Here is a 19610-nt window from a genome sequence, read left to right as displayed (position 1 = left end):
TGGGGGATCCAGCGCAGAAATTTTAAAGCTTGATCCTTGAATTTTAATTAATGTTATGAAATATAATCAAAACAACCTAATCTTGCAAAATGGCCTTGCCTTTTTTCATACCTAAATAAGTCTCCATACGTTGGACATTCATTGTAGGTAATATCATTGAAATTCGTTTGTTAATCAAAAACGTTTTGACTCTTTAAATTATATTTTGAATTTTGACCCATTCTGTATACATATTATGACATATATCCTGACTACATACGACTACTTATAATTTATGTTTGCACGATGATACATTTTTAGAGATGCATCCCTAAAATTATTTGTATATATTTTTATTTTATATTATCTGACCATACTGCACTCTATCAGTATCCCGATCAATCTTTTCAATATTTGTTAATATATTGTTTCGAAATGCCCAGCTGTTTGAGATAGTTTCTTTACAAAGCTGGGTTAGGGCTGCCATAAAGTGGCAAAATAATGCAGGGTTACCAGATTTGGCTCGAAATCGCCCATTTGGAGACATTATTGGTGTTATATAAACAACATAAATTCATACTTAATAATTACAAATGAACACCATCTCTGTGAAACAACTAGAGCAAAAGTTCATTCTGGGTTATGCGGTAGGTAACTGTGTGTATAAGTCACTTAACTGAACATATCAATCAATAATGTAACAATAACATACTAAGTATTGTGAGCAGTCATAGTGAAACATAAATGCAAGATGAGTAAACAATTTTAAATTCCAAGATGTTGCGTTGTGTTAAACAAAACCCATACTATGTTTAAGGTCCAGTGTAAAAGATAATTACAATAAATACAAACAGGTGAATAAAATCAACTTACGTTTATTTAAGGTAGGAATATATTATGATTACAAAACATAAAAAGAGAGTCATGACCTCACTCAACATTACAATTAAACGTGGTGGCTGGTTCAATTAATGAACTAATTTGAAACAACAGAAAAGGATGACATACCCTTCTTTAACATATTTGGGATCCATCATTACATTTGAGTTTTGTTATCGAACATTATTTCTCCAAAAAAAAAAAAAAAAAAAAAAAAAAAACTTGGGATAGTATCTGAAATGAGAAAACAAAAGGGGTTAGATTGACGAGACTCAACCAAGCTATTGGTTCGGAGGCCAGGCTTCCCTCCTATTACTGCTTCCAACCAGCAGGACACAGGTCTTCCCTCCACAGGCCATCATGACAGCGTAAATTTTAGGATTTTAGAAATATAGGTGTTGCAGCCTCTCTTCGGTGTTGGTTAATTTACGTGGCTACGTCTAAGATGAGGCTCACCTCCGAGCTGCTCGTCCAAGTTGACATCTTATAAGTTCTTGTGAAATTTCCTTTTTTTTTTTTTTTCGTCTCTCTTCTGTCGTCTTCGTCACTGTTCCCGTCTCCCGAGAAAAGCCTCTCGAAAACACTGCGCAGCCGTTTTAGTAGCTGGCGCGTTTTTTGAAAACTTGGCGTAGATGGTGACTAGCAGGAAGCCAAAAAAGGCAACCCACACTCTGGATCTTCACGGGAAAAGGGTTTCCCGACTACCAAAAGGAGCCGTTTCTCGCCATTCCATCTATTCCATCGTTCAACTTCCAAGGCCACACCAATGTGTCATCACAACTGCAGGCGGAAACAAGGGGGAAGAAACTAGCCTCGCTCCAGGGTCCCAGTCGATAATGCAGATCTTCTGTCTCAACGTATATTTTCCCCCACCATAAGTATGCTGTAGAACATCACCCTGCTAGCCTGGTCCAGCAAAACAGGGTCCCTTTTTCGTGAAACCCAGATGGTAAAACTATCAAGCACTTTCGCCCCCCACACATGGTGGAATGCTTAGCAGAAAAGAATTTTGGGTGCAGTACAACTGCTGACAAGAATTTCCGCTGAAGGAAAGAGGGCAAGGGGTGAAAATCTCTGAACTAAGTTAATACAAAATGACTTTGGTAAATTTAAAAAAAATGAAGCTACTAATTACACATTATAATACATAATAAAAATGTCAGCACTGTAATAATTGTTTCCTCAGCCACCAATTGAGACTAAACACAATTTATCCAAAAGAAATACAAATAGAATCAAATTATTTTCCTTCTACCGCCAGTCAGAAAGTATGTATTCGTTTAAGTTAAAAGAAAGAGGGATACCAATTAAATTACTCAAAGTTAAGAAAAAAAAATTAACACACAAAGGTGCAACAACAAAAAATTAAAGTTAAAAGTTAAACAACCTTAAGGGTCAAAACAACTAGAACAAAACAAAAAATCTAAGTCCCTAAACTCAAATTAAAATTAAACAACTTCAACTCAGAACTTTTAAAAGCAACCTAACCAAAACTTAAAGTTTACAAAAGTTACAATTTAAACTTACAACCCACTTTAAACAACAATAAAAAAAATAGAACTTCAATTACAAATCAAAACTGAAATAAGCAAAACAACTTAAGCTTAAAAAATATAACGATTAATACATAACACTGGCGATATGCCATAAACGGAGCGAGAATATTCTAGAAAGAATTCTTACCGATTTTCCCGAGAATGTTCTCGAATATAGGTCAAAAGCTGTATATATCCTGCCTGTACGCGGTGTAGTAGAGTATCTTGAAGAGTATATTGAGCTGGGTAGTAATGTTTTGAGTTCAGAGATTAGCTCGAGAGCGATTGACTGACTCGGGAGCTCTACTTTAGTGCTTTTCTTGAAGAGTTCACCGTCGTAGCCTGCCTGTATTGCTGATTGTTTCAGCATGTTTATCGCAGTTCTTCGACGACTGTAAACGTGTCTTTGGAACTCTCAAAACTAGCGAATAAATTGTGATTTGATGCTTCATCTAGTGTTATTCTCGATTATTCCAAATCTGTGAATCCGTAGAACGCAACAATATAATTCATAAGTGATCAAAATGATTAAATTTGCTTGTTAAAATACCTTGTAAGTTTTCATCCATAGCAATTAATATCCTCTGTACTGCTATTGTTCGTCTATCATCACAACAAATCCCGATAGAACGTCTACGACAGTCCGTCCCTTTAGAAATAGCCCTTTTATTCTAAAGGAAGAGAAGCTAAACAGCCATAGCCCTTTTTTTCATAGGATGTCTAGAAGAAATTCATTTAAATTTGCCAACTTAGCGCACTTAATAATGAATTTTCGATACATATGTAAGGTATTAGCCTTTTACTAAACGTAATTAGTGAATAATTCTCAATAAAACATTACGCGACTTATCGCTATATCTTCAAAGTGCTACAGAAACTTGATAAGTGTGTAAAATACTCTTTATTTTAAAATCAAGTATGACGAACAGAAGATACATCTGATGATTAGAAATCAACCATCATTTATAGTGAGAACTCAAAGTAGAAATTCAGTGTAAAACTACATCTAGATAGCTAACACCCGAAAGCTATACAGAGTAAACTAATCGCGACGTTGGCTCTTAAATCTCCACCAGCGTGATATACTATAGGCAATAATAGTACACGGCCGAAGACAGGAACTCTAATCTTAGAATAGCATACCTAGCAACGTAGTCTTTACTAGGCAAAAGACGCTCTAAAACATCTCAAAACGTCACTTATATACACACGAGTTAATCTGCATTTTGGCGAGAAACGGAAAAAGAGAAGTGGCAGTAAAGATTCAAACCATAAATAGCTGATTACTAGCGACAGTTATTCTCCTGATAGACAGACAGTATTTGTCTCTAGTTTGCTTTGGATTAAAGCTAAGACAGGAGGTGAGCAAAACCTTTTCTGTAGCCACAGATAACCAAGAACATGACATAACATCTCCTGGTTCACCCACAATAGTTTTTTTTGATCCTGTCAATAGACTAAACATGGAATTAATAAAACCAAATAGCAAAAAAGAGTAAATGAACGTCAAATATTTAACGCAGTAAACTAACTCTTAGCGTATTAACTGGATAACTCGACTTCAATTCACTTTACTTTTCGAAAATTTCCATCTTCCGCGTCTTTAGATTTAAACTGTTCACAGCAGGTAAATTAATTAATTATATGGCGAGTCTCAATTAATTATATGGCGTCTGCGTGTATCGTTATACCGCGAGTAATCGTTAAAGTATTCAGTGCCACTCGTCTAAAGCAATTAGTCAAGTCAAATAGCAATCGCGATTCTCTTCACTCACCACTTTTATTTTATCCCTGAATGTCATGCTCTACCCTGCCCTCTTTCTATCAAAACTGAGGCGTGACAGGCCAGAAAACTAAAAAATCTAAATAGTTAACTAAATTTTATCTCTCTGATTAATAATTTCTTTTCTGTTACAGGACACTTCGGAATTTTCTAATCTTTTGACTTTTATGAGAAATCTTTGAAATAATTTGACTTTCTGAGCATTAATTCTTATCTTACTATTTAACGTTGCCGTTATCAGCAGATGGAATACTGAATTTTAGCATCATTGTGAGAAACCTGTTGTTATGCAACAGTTTACTTATTAATTACCTTAATTAATCATTTCCTTAGTTATAGAATGGATGAAATTTAATGAAAATATTTAGTGCAGTTGACGGAAATGCAGATTTTTTGTTCGATTCGTTGCTTAAATTTTTAAATTTTCAATGCAAGTGTGTGTATATCTTATGCAGGGCGTTGGTAACTTTAATCATAATATGGGAGTGATTCATTCTAACATTTTTCGGAATAAAAATTACGTTTCTTACAAATAGTTTGTTGATCGCATGTAAGCTAATATGCCTCATGTTCTTTAAAGCTAAATTTTTAATAAATTTCACTTTAAGCCATATAGTAGCGAAAAATCAGACACGCACACAAATCCTCCGTTGGCCTAAACTATTGTTCAGAAAATCACATTTTCCATTTCGCTGGGGCCAAAATTATTTTAAAAAAATCTTCTTTTGGTAAATTAAGTATTTTAGAGGCGTTTCGTATCTCTGAAAATGTTTCAGCTTTCACAATCCCAATTTCAACTTGCCTTTACCTTTAGGTTTTAGGGAAATTATTTCGTAACTGTTTTCATTTTCATCAACACATGGCCCCAGTAGTTTGAATTCCTTCCTTTCATTGTTATAGCCTAAGCACAGCCTTCTCTTTTATTATTTGTAGTTTTGTATATAGCTAAAGGAAAAGAAGTTTCAATATTTAAACCCTTAAAACTAATTATGTAATGTTATTAATTTTACGCTGATTCTTTTAGCCTTTAGCACCTTCAGTAATTGTGGTGAAATATTATTGAGAAGAGCTATATGTAGTGAAAATATTTGTAGCAGTAAAAATACTTATATATTTTAATTTCTTATGTAATGAGAAATGTGTTAATTCCTGCAAGCTATGAGAAATATTTAATATAATTATTCAGGTGTATAAGTGATAACCAATATTTTGAAAATCAATTTTAACAGCGATGAAATTATGACAGTGATTAAGAGTACATCACGTTGTTTCCGCAATAACCCGAATGACAGTGATAAAATATGTGACCCACAGAGGATAGCAAAATAAAGTACTTACCCCAGACTTCGTGATAGTTGAAGAAGAAAATACAAGTTATTCATCTACTATTTATCTTTCCTATCAAAAATTTTATTGCTGAGCTCACACAAATAAACAAGAAAATTAAATATCAGATCATAACTATAGTCCTACTATAAATACAGAGCGTCCATTCGTTTATCGATATACTACAGAGCACTATCCATTTGCATCACTTTCTATAGATCACGAAATATCTGGAATCGAAGAAATATGTAGACCAGGAATATACGTACTTATCTTGAAATTTCTTTTGATTTTGAAGCTTCTACCAGTGCATTAATTTGGAGCAGCTCACCACGTGGCGATTAAACAATGGACGAGTCTTAAATTGCACAATGAGATCTTTTATGATTCTTGGTTTAAAACATCATTCCACCCAGGATGAATTTTCAGCAACTGCATATAGAATGAAGATATTCAATAAAAAAACTACAGTTATCGGACTTTTCAGGAAAGTTAAACGTGCATCGTCACACGTGGTTGTAGGTGAAGAGACAGTCCGTGAAGAGACAGGCCGAAGCCCCTCCTTCACCCTTGAACTCCCAGCAGCAAAGAGAAAAAAAACCGGTCCAACAACTGCCACCAAGGGCTTGGACGGAACGATGACGATTCTTGAAGCGATAGTTTGATGATAGATGCCGGCTTGCTAGCACATTCCCTCCGGCCAAAAAAAAAGCACAGATCACCGCATGAACACTGCATGATAAATGCACTTCACTGACGCTGAGCACTGCATGATAAATTTCACCGAAACACAGTTCATTGCACGATAAATTTACTGACGCACAACACTCATTACAAGTATGATCTGGTATAATAGTTAAATCAAATGAAAAATTGTCAAAAATTATTTTATCATAATTTCACTGTCTGGGATAAGTGCTACACATATGAAGTACAATCAAAAATTAATAACTAATACATATCATACAAGTTACTCATATAGTTACAGCATACACTTTCATTATAATCTGCAATCAAGTTACAATTTTCTCTTTGTAAATGGAGATTGTAAGCTAATACCTATTTTTACATTCATACATTTTCACTGTTAAACACAACTCTGCATTAATGATCATTTTTTGACAAGTTTCTAATTATACAGATTCTATAAATTCTTATGGATGACATCAATTTGCCCTTGAAATTACTAAATTCATCTAGCCCAATTACTCTACAATTTCATTTTTTAACACATTAAATTTCTTCTTCCTCTTTTTATTATTGTTATATATGTATATATATTTTACTACTCAAGCTTGTTTTAGTAGCACAATTTTCATGTCTAGCTCATTACTTGTAATGATCACTAAGTGTATTGCACACTTTTTTTTTTCTAAATTCCATGACATTAGTCAACCCGGACTAGCCTGCAGCCAACCAAACGTATGAGTGAAGGTGGCCAACCGAAACCCAAACTAATCATGAAACTCAAAAAAAAAAAAATTTTTTTTGTTGGAAATAAATCCACTAAATTCCTAACACTTACAAATGTGTGTATGTTTTCTATTTATTTATTTTTTCTAACTTAGTGAACAAGAAAAACAAGCTCGATGAAATAAATGTTCTTAATTAATCAAATTGAACCTTGGATCAACTCTTTTAAATAATTTGCTACAATGAATTTTTTTAGTTTTGTGGTCTTCGATGTTTTGAATTAAGTAGTTTTTATTTCGAAAAATTTTTATTATTTTGAAAGATCCATTGAATTTTGGCTGAAAAGCATGAGGTGGTTGTAAAGCCTTTAAAAATACCTCATCTCCAATATTAAATTTTGGTGGTTCTCTGCCTTTAACAACTTTATTTTGAGACTGAAAATATTTTTCTTCGTTTTGTTTCACTAATTCTCTAGTTGCTTTAATGTGTTCTCTCTGACGTAACAAGTATTGTGAAGGATTATCTACCGTTGCCGGTTCATTATTTGTATCTAGAGGTGTATTGAGTTCTCGCCCAAAAAAGAACTGTGCGGGAGTAAAACCTGTCACTATGTGCTTAGAATTGTTGTAATATAGTTTGAAAAAAGCTAATCTATCTGAACATTCGATTATCTTATTGGATAAAGAAGCTATGCTTTTTTTCATAGTTCGATGAACTCCTTCTATGATTCCATTAGACTGTGGATAATAAATGGAGCTTTTTCGGTGTTCAATATTGAGATCTTTTAGAAATTTTTCAAATTCAGCTGAACAAAAATTTGAAGCATTATCAGATAAAATTACTTTTGGAATACCAAATTTTGAAAAATAAAGATTCATACACCTTATTATTGTAGCAGATGTAATATTTGCCAGAGGAATAGCTTCTAAATATCTTGAATAATGATCAATAATAGTTAGAATGAAAAATTTGCCATCATGTGATCTGGGCAATTTACCCACAATGTCAATTGCTAACATTTCTCCAGGTGCTAAATCAGATTTTTTTATATTGCTTGTAATTGTTTTACATGACTTTGGTTTATTCTCCAAACACTGTTGACATTTTTCACAAAAGTTTTTTGTATCTAAAAACATGCCCTTCCAGAAATACTTTTTCTTAATGAATTCATAAGTTTTACTAGTACCAAAATGCGGAGCATGAGCAATCTCTAAACAAGGTTTTACTAAAGAATTTGGAAGTAGAATTTTATTTTCTAAATGCCTTGTCTTTAAATGATGCGCTCTAGGTCTTAATTTTATCATTACTACACCATTTGTTTTATCAATAAAATATTTTCCACAAATATCAGCTTTATTATTGTTAATTTGGCTTAAGATATCCTTAATATTTTTGTCATTTCTTTGGTGATTAACTATATTTTGGATGCTTAACTGAGTATTATCTGAATGAAATAAGTTGATATTGTTTACACTATGAGATGCTTCAGGAACTCTGGAAAGAAAATCTGCAGGATTGGAAAAACCAGGTATATGTTTTAGAGAGTAATCAAAATCTTGTAAATCCAACAACCATCTGGCAACAATGTCAGGCTGCTTATCCAGCTGCATATGAAAAGTGAGTGGTCTAGCATCAGTTAAAATAGTAAATTTTTTGCCATATAAATGTTCATAAAAATGCTTGACAGAAGAAAAAATAGCATAAAGCTCACGCCTGATCGATGGGTATCTAGACTCAGCAGGAGTTAGAAGTTTCGAATAAAATTCTACAGGAAAGAATTTATCATCAATCTTTTGTAACAGAATACCACATATAGCTACTTTAGAAGCATCAGTGATCAAAAATATCTCATGATTATCATCAATGTTCCTTATAGTTGGTTTGTCCAACATTATTGATTGTAATTTATCAAAAGCATCTTGGCAATCTTGATTCCAAACAAAGAGAACATGTCTTTTAGTTAAGTGTACTATTGGCTGAGTGATCTCAGCAAAATTATGGATTAAATGTCTAAAATAGTTCATCATGCCAAGAAAAGCCTGAACTTGTTTTACATCCTTTGGAATAGGAAATCTTGTAACCTTTGAAATATTTTCTTCAGAAGGAGAAAAACCTGCTTGTGAAATATTGAAACCCAAATAAGTTATTTCAGATTTACAGAGCTGCACTTTAGCTGGATCTAGAGTTAAATTAAATGATTTTAATCTGTCAAACACTTTTTGAAGAATTACTTTTAACTCACACATACTATCAGCTGCAATAATAATGTCTAGAAAAAACTGAACATTACTACCTTTAATGTCATTTAAACATTTTGAAATTAATGTATGGAAATAAGAAGTGCTATTGCGAGCTCCAAAGGGAAGTCTACAAGGATGAAAATTACCCAGTTCGGTGCAAAATGCCAACTTTTCTTTATCAGAGTCCTGCAAATTGATCTGGAAAAATGCTGACTTCAAATCCAGTATACAATATAATTTCCTACCAGCAATGTTATGCAAAATCTCAGAAATTTTTGGTAAACAAATTTTGTATGATTCTGTGATACAGTTTAATATACGATAATCTACAACCATACGAAATTTTAGTGCATTTTTATCTTCACCAGGTAAATTCTTTTTCCTAACAAATATTACAGGAAAACTATAACTTGAAGAAGAGGGTTCTATTATGCCTGCTTCTAATAATTTTACAATTTCTTGTTGAGCATACTGTTTTGCAATTTTAGGAATAGGGTAAGGTCTAGTTTGAATTGGGAAATTGTGAAGAAGTTTAAATTCTGGTACAACTTTATCAGTAGATCCTAAAGTATTATATGATTTTGAAAACACAGCATAGTTATTCATTAGCAATTCTATCATTTCATTTTTTTCTTGGTCATTTAAATGATCTAGTTTAAAGTCTGATACATTTAATTCCTCTTTTCTAAGTTTAATTACTTCTTGCAGATTTAGTGTGTTCATTTGTAAAGTCTCATGATTTTTGGGACTAACAATATCCTCAAAGTGAAATGGCACAGCAGTTCCAATAACAGAATTCTTCCTAAGAATTAATTTCTCATTGGTGTTGTTTTCAACAATAGTTTGAATGTGGTTGTGACAATCAACTATATGTAAAGATTCATTGATATGGAACTTATTTTGTGATGGCTTTGGAGAAAGCAAAATTTCTTTAAATTGTTTTAAAGCTTCAGGAACAGCTAAAGAAATGATTTGAGATTGACCTGGCTGGACAGTTATATTAGAAACCATTCTTAATGAATTTAAATTACAATTTTTTTTCTTACATTAACTGAGTTGCTTAATTTTTTATTGGGATAATTTTCTTCAAAGTCCCAATGAGTATTATTTACTATGAGTTTCTTATTTATGGAATCTAACAAAATTTTGTTACTTTGAATGAAGTCATAACCTAGGATTATCTGATAAGTAGAATTCCAATTGTTTTGGGTGACATAAAATAAATTAGTGAACCATTTACTTTGAATTTTAAATTTTAAATTAACTGCAGACATGTAAGGAATGCATGAATCTTCAATAGTTTTTATTCTTACCATCCGAGAAACAAATTCAACTTTAGTGAATTGTTTAATTTCCTCAATAACATCTGGTTGGACTAAAGATAAATTTGCACCAGTATCAAGAAGAGCTTCATAAGTCTGAGAGCCAATTTTAAGTTTGATTATTGGCAGATAATTAGAATTTTCTGAGTTACAAGACATCAACAATTAGGTTGAGTTTCTATTATTACATCTTTTATTTTTTGCAAACTTGTGTTGGACATTATTGCTGTTACTTTGGATCTTTTTTGGATTATGATGTCTATATAAGTGTTCTTTATAACCCCAGTCTCTGCGGATTCCTGCAAGGGGTCTAAAATTTTTGTTGTAATATATCTGGCAAGAATCCTTAGCTAGTTTAAATACTTATTCTGACCTTTTTTGTATTGACTATTATTTCTGTAAGGATAATAGTTCCTCCGCCAAGTATTTCGAAATTGTCTGTGTCCCCTGAATGTGTTGTTTCTAAAATTATGCTGGTGTTGCCTAGGAAAATACCAACAATCTGTTGTTAAGTATTTTTTGCTACATATATGACAAGATACACTATTAAAGTTGCTAGAATTTTGAGATGTAGAAGCATTGTGATTTATTCTTGTATAAGATGTGTTTATAGGCTTATTTTGAGAAAGTTGATTTACTTTATCTGTTAGCTCCTGAATAATTTTATTCTGTTTAAGTCTTTCTTTGAGAAGATTATTAATCTCTAAATTTTGCTCAACATTTATACTGTTCAAATATGTTTTCTCATCATTCAATGCATTTTCTATATTACTTGCCAATTCTACAGCCTTATCAAAGGAAGATGGACCCAATTTCTTAACTTCAATCCTAATGTCTGTTCTGAGGGCCTCAAGAAATTTAGTGAGCTTCATTTTCTCTTTTAATTTATGTAAACTAGAATCCTCAACCGAATCTTCATTTATGTATTTTGTCGCTGTTGTAGTAATCTCGTCAGCTAATTCCCTAACAGATTGGTTACACTTTTGAGAAATGTTTGAGAATTGCTGTAGAATGTCCTGAAAGGATTCAACTCGTGCAAATTTATTCTTTAATAATTTTTCTAAATTTTCAAATTTATTTTCCTTAGCCACTCTTGGTTCATTAATTAGGAATTCTAGAGCTTTATCCCTACAGTTTATTTTCAGAATGATTATTTTCTTTTCCTCTGACCATTTTTCTAATTTAGCAACACTATTTATTTGATCAAGAAAGAAATTTACATTTTCAGATAAGTTGCCACTAAATGTGGGCAGAGCAGAAGCTAGGGAAGTTGCCATACCAGTGTTAGATCTACCTTTAAGCTTTGACATGGATGAAGAAATATAGTTACTTATGTTGCATTACCTTACAATCTGCTATTTCTATTTTAATGTTATTGAGATCTACATTATTTTACACAAACACTTAGCACTCTCTCTGATAATTTACATATACATTTACCAAACATGCATATAAGAGTAGATAGCAAAGTTAAGGTATTTTTTTTTATTTTATTTTTTTTATCTAGTAATTAATTAGGATCTCCTGTAACTTTAACCATGCATACATCAAATTAGTGATGCAATATAAGTACATTGATCATTAACACTTCTGGATTCTAATACTGCTGAACATTATTTTATCATTACATACCACAATCCAATGAAATTACTGAAATCAGCTTTTGATTCAAATATCTTAAAACTTCCTTTAAATATGCACATATATATAATAATACATATGAAATTGAATTTTTGAATTATCCAAAATAGAATTACTCTTTCATGACATATTACCCATCATTTATCATAAATTTTCAACAATATAAATCATATGTGTAGCAAATATACTATAGGTCACACATTTTATTTGAATTCTCAACCTGAACTAAATGATTTTGTTATTTCTTTTGTCACGGCACCATATGTGGTGAAATATTATTGAGAAGAGCTATATGTAGTGAAAATATTTGTAGCAGTAAAAATACTTATATATTTTAATTTCTTATCTAATGAGAAATGTGTTAATTTCTGCAAGCTATGAGAAATATTTAATATAATTATTCAGGTGTATCAGTGATAACCAATATTTTGAATATCAATTTTAACAGCGATGAAATTATGACAGTGATTAAGAGTACATCACGTTGTTTCCGCAATAACCCGAATGACAGGGATAAAATATGTGACCCACAGAGGATAGCAAAATAAAGTACTTACCCCAGACTTCGTGATAGTTGAAGAAGAAAATACAAGTTATTCATCTACTATTTATCTTTCCTATCAAAATTTTATTGCTGAGCTCACACAAATAAACAAGAAAATTAAATATCAGATCATAACTATAGTCCTACTATAAATACAGAGCGTCCATTCGTTTATCGATATACTACAGAGCACTATCCATTTGCATCACTTTCTATAGATCACGAAATATCTGGAATCGAAGAAATATGTAGACCAGGAATATACGTACTTATCTTGAAATTTCTTTTGATTTTGAAGCTTCTACCAGTGCATTAATTTGGAGCAGCTCACCACGTGGCGATTAGACAATGGATGAGTCTTAAATTGCACAATGAGATCTTTTATGATTCTTGGTTTAAAACTATGTTCATTTTCATATCTATGCTTCGTTCTGCCCAATACTTTGTATAAAGACGGGCGGGGAATTCGCCCGCCAGGATGAGGTTCCTTGGATTAACAAGATTAACAATTTGCCGAGGCAAGCACACAGGTCGAAACGCGTGGTTCTTCAATTTCTAACTAGCCACCTCCACGCTCGTGAAGCAAGAAAGCACACTTCGAACTCGTTTCCTTTCTATTTAACTCAGAATACTTCCGCTGATAATTTGAATCCTTGCGCGTTCTACTAAAATTTACATACTCTGGCATTGGCAGTTCCAGGGGAAAGTAAGGCTTGACAGGAAAGATAGTTTAAACTTAAAATAAATGTTAGTTAAAATAAATATAAACCCTACATCGTATTACAAAATTAGTGCTGAATGCGACAGAACAAGATTCGCAAATTTAGCATTTACTGTGTATTTTATAATTAGGAGTGATTGTAATTATTGATCTGTAGATAATAAATATGAAAATAATTAAGGTTTAGAAAATATTTCTTCGTTAAATAGAATGGGAATTAGATTAACAAGACATAATTCTTTAAATTATTATTATCTAGATTGTCAGCTGCAATTAGGGAGTTCTTTTAACTATTATTATGGAGACTTTCAGCTGCAATTAGAGAAAAGGAACAATTTTAAGGAAGAATATTTAAAATATAGCTCAAAATTATATTACAAAAAATCTATTTTGAAATAATAAAAAGAAATTGCTTTACTTATTTATGTCTTTATTCTCTCGATCGTAAAATGTCATTTAAATACTAAGCAAGTTTGCTTTCCTGGAGCTCTTAACAAAGAATTTAAGAAACTATGAAGAATTTTATTTTCATTATAAAGATGCTTTGAAAGTAAATTGGCTTTATGTTTCTAACAGATCGGGTATGAAATAAGAAAGCATAATAATCTACTTCCGTTTTATGAAAATCATAGTGAATTACATATATACTGAATAATATTTAACTTAATGAATGCATTGTTGAATTTTGCATGTATTTGTTAAACACAAATGCTATTAAAGATAATTTTTCTTCCCTAAATTTATGTTAGAAGAAAATAAGCTAGGAAATATTTTGAGATGTATAACAATGAAAGGAACTTTTAAGAAAAAATAAAACATATTTGCCACTCACGAAGCGGTTTTGCAACAAGTCGACGGACTGCTGAGCTACTTGGTAGAACAAGACGACGCGGAGTTTGGCCGAGAAACTTATGCTACGAAAAATACAATCTCGGATCAAGAGAAAATGCTTCCAAAGCAAGAAGCAAACACAAATGACTGATTTCTCCAAAAAGGTGTAGTTTTACAGTTATGCTTTTGTAATTACATAATACGTTACAGTGTTAAAACAGTATATATGTATTGAATTCTCTGTGTATCTTTGACGCCTCTCGTAAGCACAAAGCACTTTTCTGTTTTCATTAACGAAATGCATTTTAGGTTAGTTTTGAGTGATATACTAAAATATTAAACGTTAGTTAAACATTTCCTGCTGTTTATTTTACGTTTTATTGTACATAAAAAGATTTTTCAAAGTTGGAATGATTGTTTTCTTTTTTGCAATACCCGTTTTCAGCTTTTTTCGGATTATCCGCGATTTTTGTTATCCGCGGCGGCCGCGCCACCCAATTCCGCGGATAATCGGGAGTGTACTGTAATAATACTGTTATGATACTAATGTTTCATTATAAACTAGCCGCTACGCTGCCAGCCTTCGTCTGCCTTTTAAATGTACCTGAAACACGCCTAAAGGGAACATCAATCATTAAATTTAAAAACCGCACATAATTTTACTCTGCAGAAAAAAATTATCAAAAAAAGGGGGGAACCAGACACAAATTTAAATAAAAATGTCTTACATATATTTCCGAGTGTCAACACTGTTGATATCAGCAACAATGGCTGCGTGCCATTGTTGCTGATATACGGAGAGAGAATTATCGATTTGATACGATTTCATCACAAAACATAAAATAAAAAAATAATAATAATAATAAAAAAAACGCATTCGAATTTTGAAAAAAAAATCGCTTCGAAATGCACTGGATTTTGTCTTAAATTCACCTATGTACTGTTACGTTTTTTTTCCTGACACCAGTTGTTATGTTATTTTCTTCCTTCCCGTTCGTGTGGATTTGGAGTGAATAACGACGATACTACTTGATGGAATATCGAAACACACTTTATTTAGCCAATATTAATCAGGACAGCTCCAAAGTCCCTTTTTACAGTCTTCGAAGATCTACTAGAAACACGCAGGAACAATAAGCGACACAGCCTTCAGGCTATCAGGCTATCACGGTGAAGACAGCTTCACGGCAAAGCACCAGAGTACAGCTCCCGACTCTGCTCGGTTGTTCTCGGAACTCCACGTACTCTCGAGACTCTCCACGCTACAACTCGCGATGCACTCGACGACATACGGAGCATAGCTCCCGCCTCTTCGTTTCAGTCGTTCCCGGTGCTTAACACGCTCTCTCGACGATGCACTAACCGCGATACACTAGTAGACTCTTTCGGTGCACTCGACGACCCACTCGGCACTCGCTGCCCGACTATCGACTCGGATCGACTCCGTGCGGACTAACTCGAGACTAACTGTCTCGCACTTGACAAAGCACACTCTGACTGCGCACCAGCAGGGTTTATACAGCTTTCGGGTTGTTTTCAAGAACATTCTGGGCTAAACCGGTAAGAATTCGTTCCAGAAGGTTCTCCATCCGTCTATAGCATATCGCCAAGTTTGTCGCCAAATAGGCGATTTCTCGCCAAATGTGGCATCCTTGCCTTCTTTTGCTATTTTATTCCAACCCTAAACCTGCTTTGCGGGAAAGCTATCTCACCGCGTCTGTACATTTCGTATCAGTACTAAATTTTGTATTTCTGAGTCTATCAGCTTATGCGCAGCACGAAAGAAAGACACACACAGACAGACAGACTCTTCCTTTTATATTATATAGATTAACATCACATGGAGATTTATGAACGTCTTTCTTTCTCTGTTATTAAATAAAGAAAAATCCTTATGTACTCATGTATGTATGTTCCTCGCATTGCTGAGAAACTGCTGGATTTTGAGCCACCACATTTTCAACACACCTAGGTCTCCACCCATATGTGTGTACCTAGAAACTCAGATTTGAACTTCGAAATTGCGTTTTACGTATTTCATATTTTCTCCGTATTTAATAGCATTTTCCCTAACAAACTCAACGATTTAAAAACAGTATGCTACCACTCGGCAAATCGTAAAATATTTATGTTTTAAATTTAATTGAAAACTCGACGACTTCAAAGAATTATGGTCTCGGTAAACTGGGTAACACATAAGATTTAGGATTCCTTTCAAATTTAGGAAGTCAGCGATTTAAAAGAAATGTGTTGCTAGTGTCAGATATAAAATATTTTAGTAATTTAACTCTCCACGCTCCCATTTGTTGCCAACTATCAAAGCGTAACATGCTTAAGTTCCCTTCCAAATAGTCTCTTATTGATAAGAAGCTAGCGATTTAAAAACAGTAATGATAGCTTTTCATCTGCATTATTAGTAATTACTAGTTGGATTCGTTAAATTATAAAAGCCGCATTAGAATTAGTATTTAAAAAAGGAAAGATGGTACTTTCCTGTTTTGCCAGTGCAGGCGATAAAGTCGCCAATAATGGTAAAACTGATGCCAAACGATCCTCACTGGTAACCTTTTACGCCTCATTTTCAAAACAAATCGCAGCCATTTCTTATCAGAATAATTGTTTTTTTTTTTTTTTTTTTTTTTTTTTTTTTCAATACTGGCATCAAATTACATAAAATTTTACCAGATATTTCAATTTTATGCTCTAAGACTATTCGCGGTAATTAAGTCAATTAAGAAGCAATCACACCGCTCACCCGAAGACGAAAATCTAGTAAAGACAAAGTCAAGGGTTAAATTCATCCAATTCTAATAGAATACACCAGCGAAGTAAAGCACTGCGGTTTTACATAATTTCTGAGTAAGCTATTCGTACGAATTGAAACAATTCTTGCAGTTAAACTTGTATTTCAAACTAAGATTTAGCTTGAAATTAATGCAGATAATTACTGACAGAAAAAGAATTTTTGTAACGTAGATTACGTGAGATGAGATCACATGGAGTCACGTGATAAGAACCGGCGAATCAGGATGTTGAAAGGGAAAGCATAGCAAATTCTTAAATTAATGTCTTTTTACAAATTTATTGTCTTTATTTATTGGCTTTTTACAAAATTTTAAACGCTATTAAAACGTTTATGCCTTCAAAATGAAAAATTCTTAGAACTAACATTTGTTAAATTTTTTTTATGTGTATACTGTATGTTGTCGCCAATAAAGTCTGCTTGGCGAGATTTGCCCCAGCGAAACGGAAAAGTACCGAAAAGATTTAGTTATTCAAGCATTTATTTTATTTCTCACGATGATATCATGATTCAAAGGTTTGCAACAAATATCTCACGCAACTGACAAAACTACGTCTTTTGCCAGGACTCGAAATCCACTACGCGAAAGAGAGGAATGCATCTTTGAGCATCATCAAGCGTACAATAAGGCAAAGACAAGCAATAAAGAAATATGAAGTAATAAAATTATATAGTAAATGAAAATTTACAACAAAATGCATATAAATGAATCATACAAATGTCAAAACAAGTCATATAAATGAATAAAATGAAATATTTACAAACACAGCAATCAGTCTTTTTGTCATTCTGAAATAATCGTTGATATAAGACAGATATAAAACATATGTTGCTCAATATTTACGTCAGCCTGCAGTTGACTGCAAAACTATAGAATATCTGTTTCGAATTTTAGAAGTAACTTATGTCCTAAAACCATTTCAACCCAATTTGATGTACATTTTTTTTAATAATCTTCTGAATATTTCGATACTGTCTTTCAAAATGTGAAACCTCCGTACTTTTCTCAAAGTTAAATGCCTTAAAATAATAAAAATGTATGTTTATTTAGTAGAAAATAAAACGTTCTGGCCAAACGTCATATTGCTTTTTTATGTTATCAGACGGCTGCTGAATATTTTTAACATTTAGAATGTATGAAATTGATCCGCTATATATCTGCTGACAGCATCAAATTCTTTTGACAGCCGGATTTTAAAAATGATCTGAAATTTTCCCTTTTCCATTGGAACTCCTGCTTGTTGCAATCCCCAAACAAACTCTAAAATAGGATATCTGATAAAAATCGCTCTGGACTAGCAATGAAGAAAATTCTTCGCTGATCATTCGCACCGATAACAGAGTCCTGGCGCTTTGGAATCGTTGGATCAGAAGAAGGCCTCTGGACGTTCCAAAAGCCTCAAATCGAAGAAAAAGGAGAGAAAGAATTTTATTTTTTGTTTCGAATGAGCCGGACAAACTGGCGAAGGTGAGCAGCTTACTCGTTCTAGAGAGGGGGGATGTCGTTTTCTGAGGGAAAAGGAGGAAGTCTGAAAGATTTTGGTTCAAAAACTTCGTATATATTTGATTTTTCGCTTCCGCACATCCTATGCTTTTTGTGTTTCAAACTGTTTTTAGTTTATTTTTAGGTTCTCTTCAACGTTTTTCATTTTTGTTTTAGGGAACGTGAAACGGTCATTGATGATTCCGGTTCGAAGACTGAAACATCCCCTCGAATTTTCTCAATTCGAGGGAGGCGCAAACTTTATTTCTCAGTTTATTGTTTTTAAGACGTTCTTAAAAGTTGTATTATTTGTAAATGTAGAAAACATTGACAGAAACTAAGCATATTTGCTTAATAAAGGTTCTGTTAGCTGGTGTTGAGTAGGATATTTTTTATACGTGATGCAGTAACTGTAAATATTTGTGGTTATTTACGTGCAATTTGGTTTTGTTATATTTTTTGTACTTTTCTATATTAGAGTTTAATTATTTATAAACAATGAACATGTCCCTTTTATGGAGGGAAAAATTGAAATATTATTTTGGTAAGGATTATAAAGTATTGCCGCTCTATGGGGCAGTAGTTAGTAACTTTGTTTACCGTACCGAAGAGCCCGGGTTCGAATCATGGAGAAGGCCTATATGTTGTAAATATAAATAACGTTTCGTCATGGAGTTACTCTATTTGTATTTAGGGTACCCTATCTGTACTTTAAGTGAATGTCGTTTCGTGTAGTTTGGTAACAGGGGAAGATCGAAGGAGATACTCAGATCCATCCCCCGATGATCTCTTTCAAAATTGGGGTGGAACTGGGCAGAAGACTTGCTGTAATCTGTAAGATTCAATAATATGTACACGACAACAACAAAAATAACATTATAAAGTATTAAAGAAGTTCACAAAAATACAAAGGGAAAAAAAGGTAGAAAATCACTAAAATAGCAAAAGTAAGCCAAGTTATGTTGCATATTGAATATATCCTTTTTTTAAATTCATTTCATCCTGTTCGCTGCTGATTAAAAAGTTAAATTTGAAGTTACTGAAAAAACTTCTATTTTTGAGATTTGAATTTTTCCTCCTTTATTACGTCCTTCGCCGTTATGCTCTCGA

This window comes from Stegodyphus dumicola, chromosome 4 (assembly GCF_044657685.1).
Source record: "Stegodyphus dumicola isolate Sdum_Otavi_A_Nest chromosome 4, ASM4465768v1".
Taxonomy (NCBI): domain Eukaryota; kingdom Metazoa; phylum Arthropoda; class Arachnida; order Araneae; family Eresidae; genus Stegodyphus; species Stegodyphus dumicola.
Note: the sequence above shows the minus strand (reverse complement) of the source record.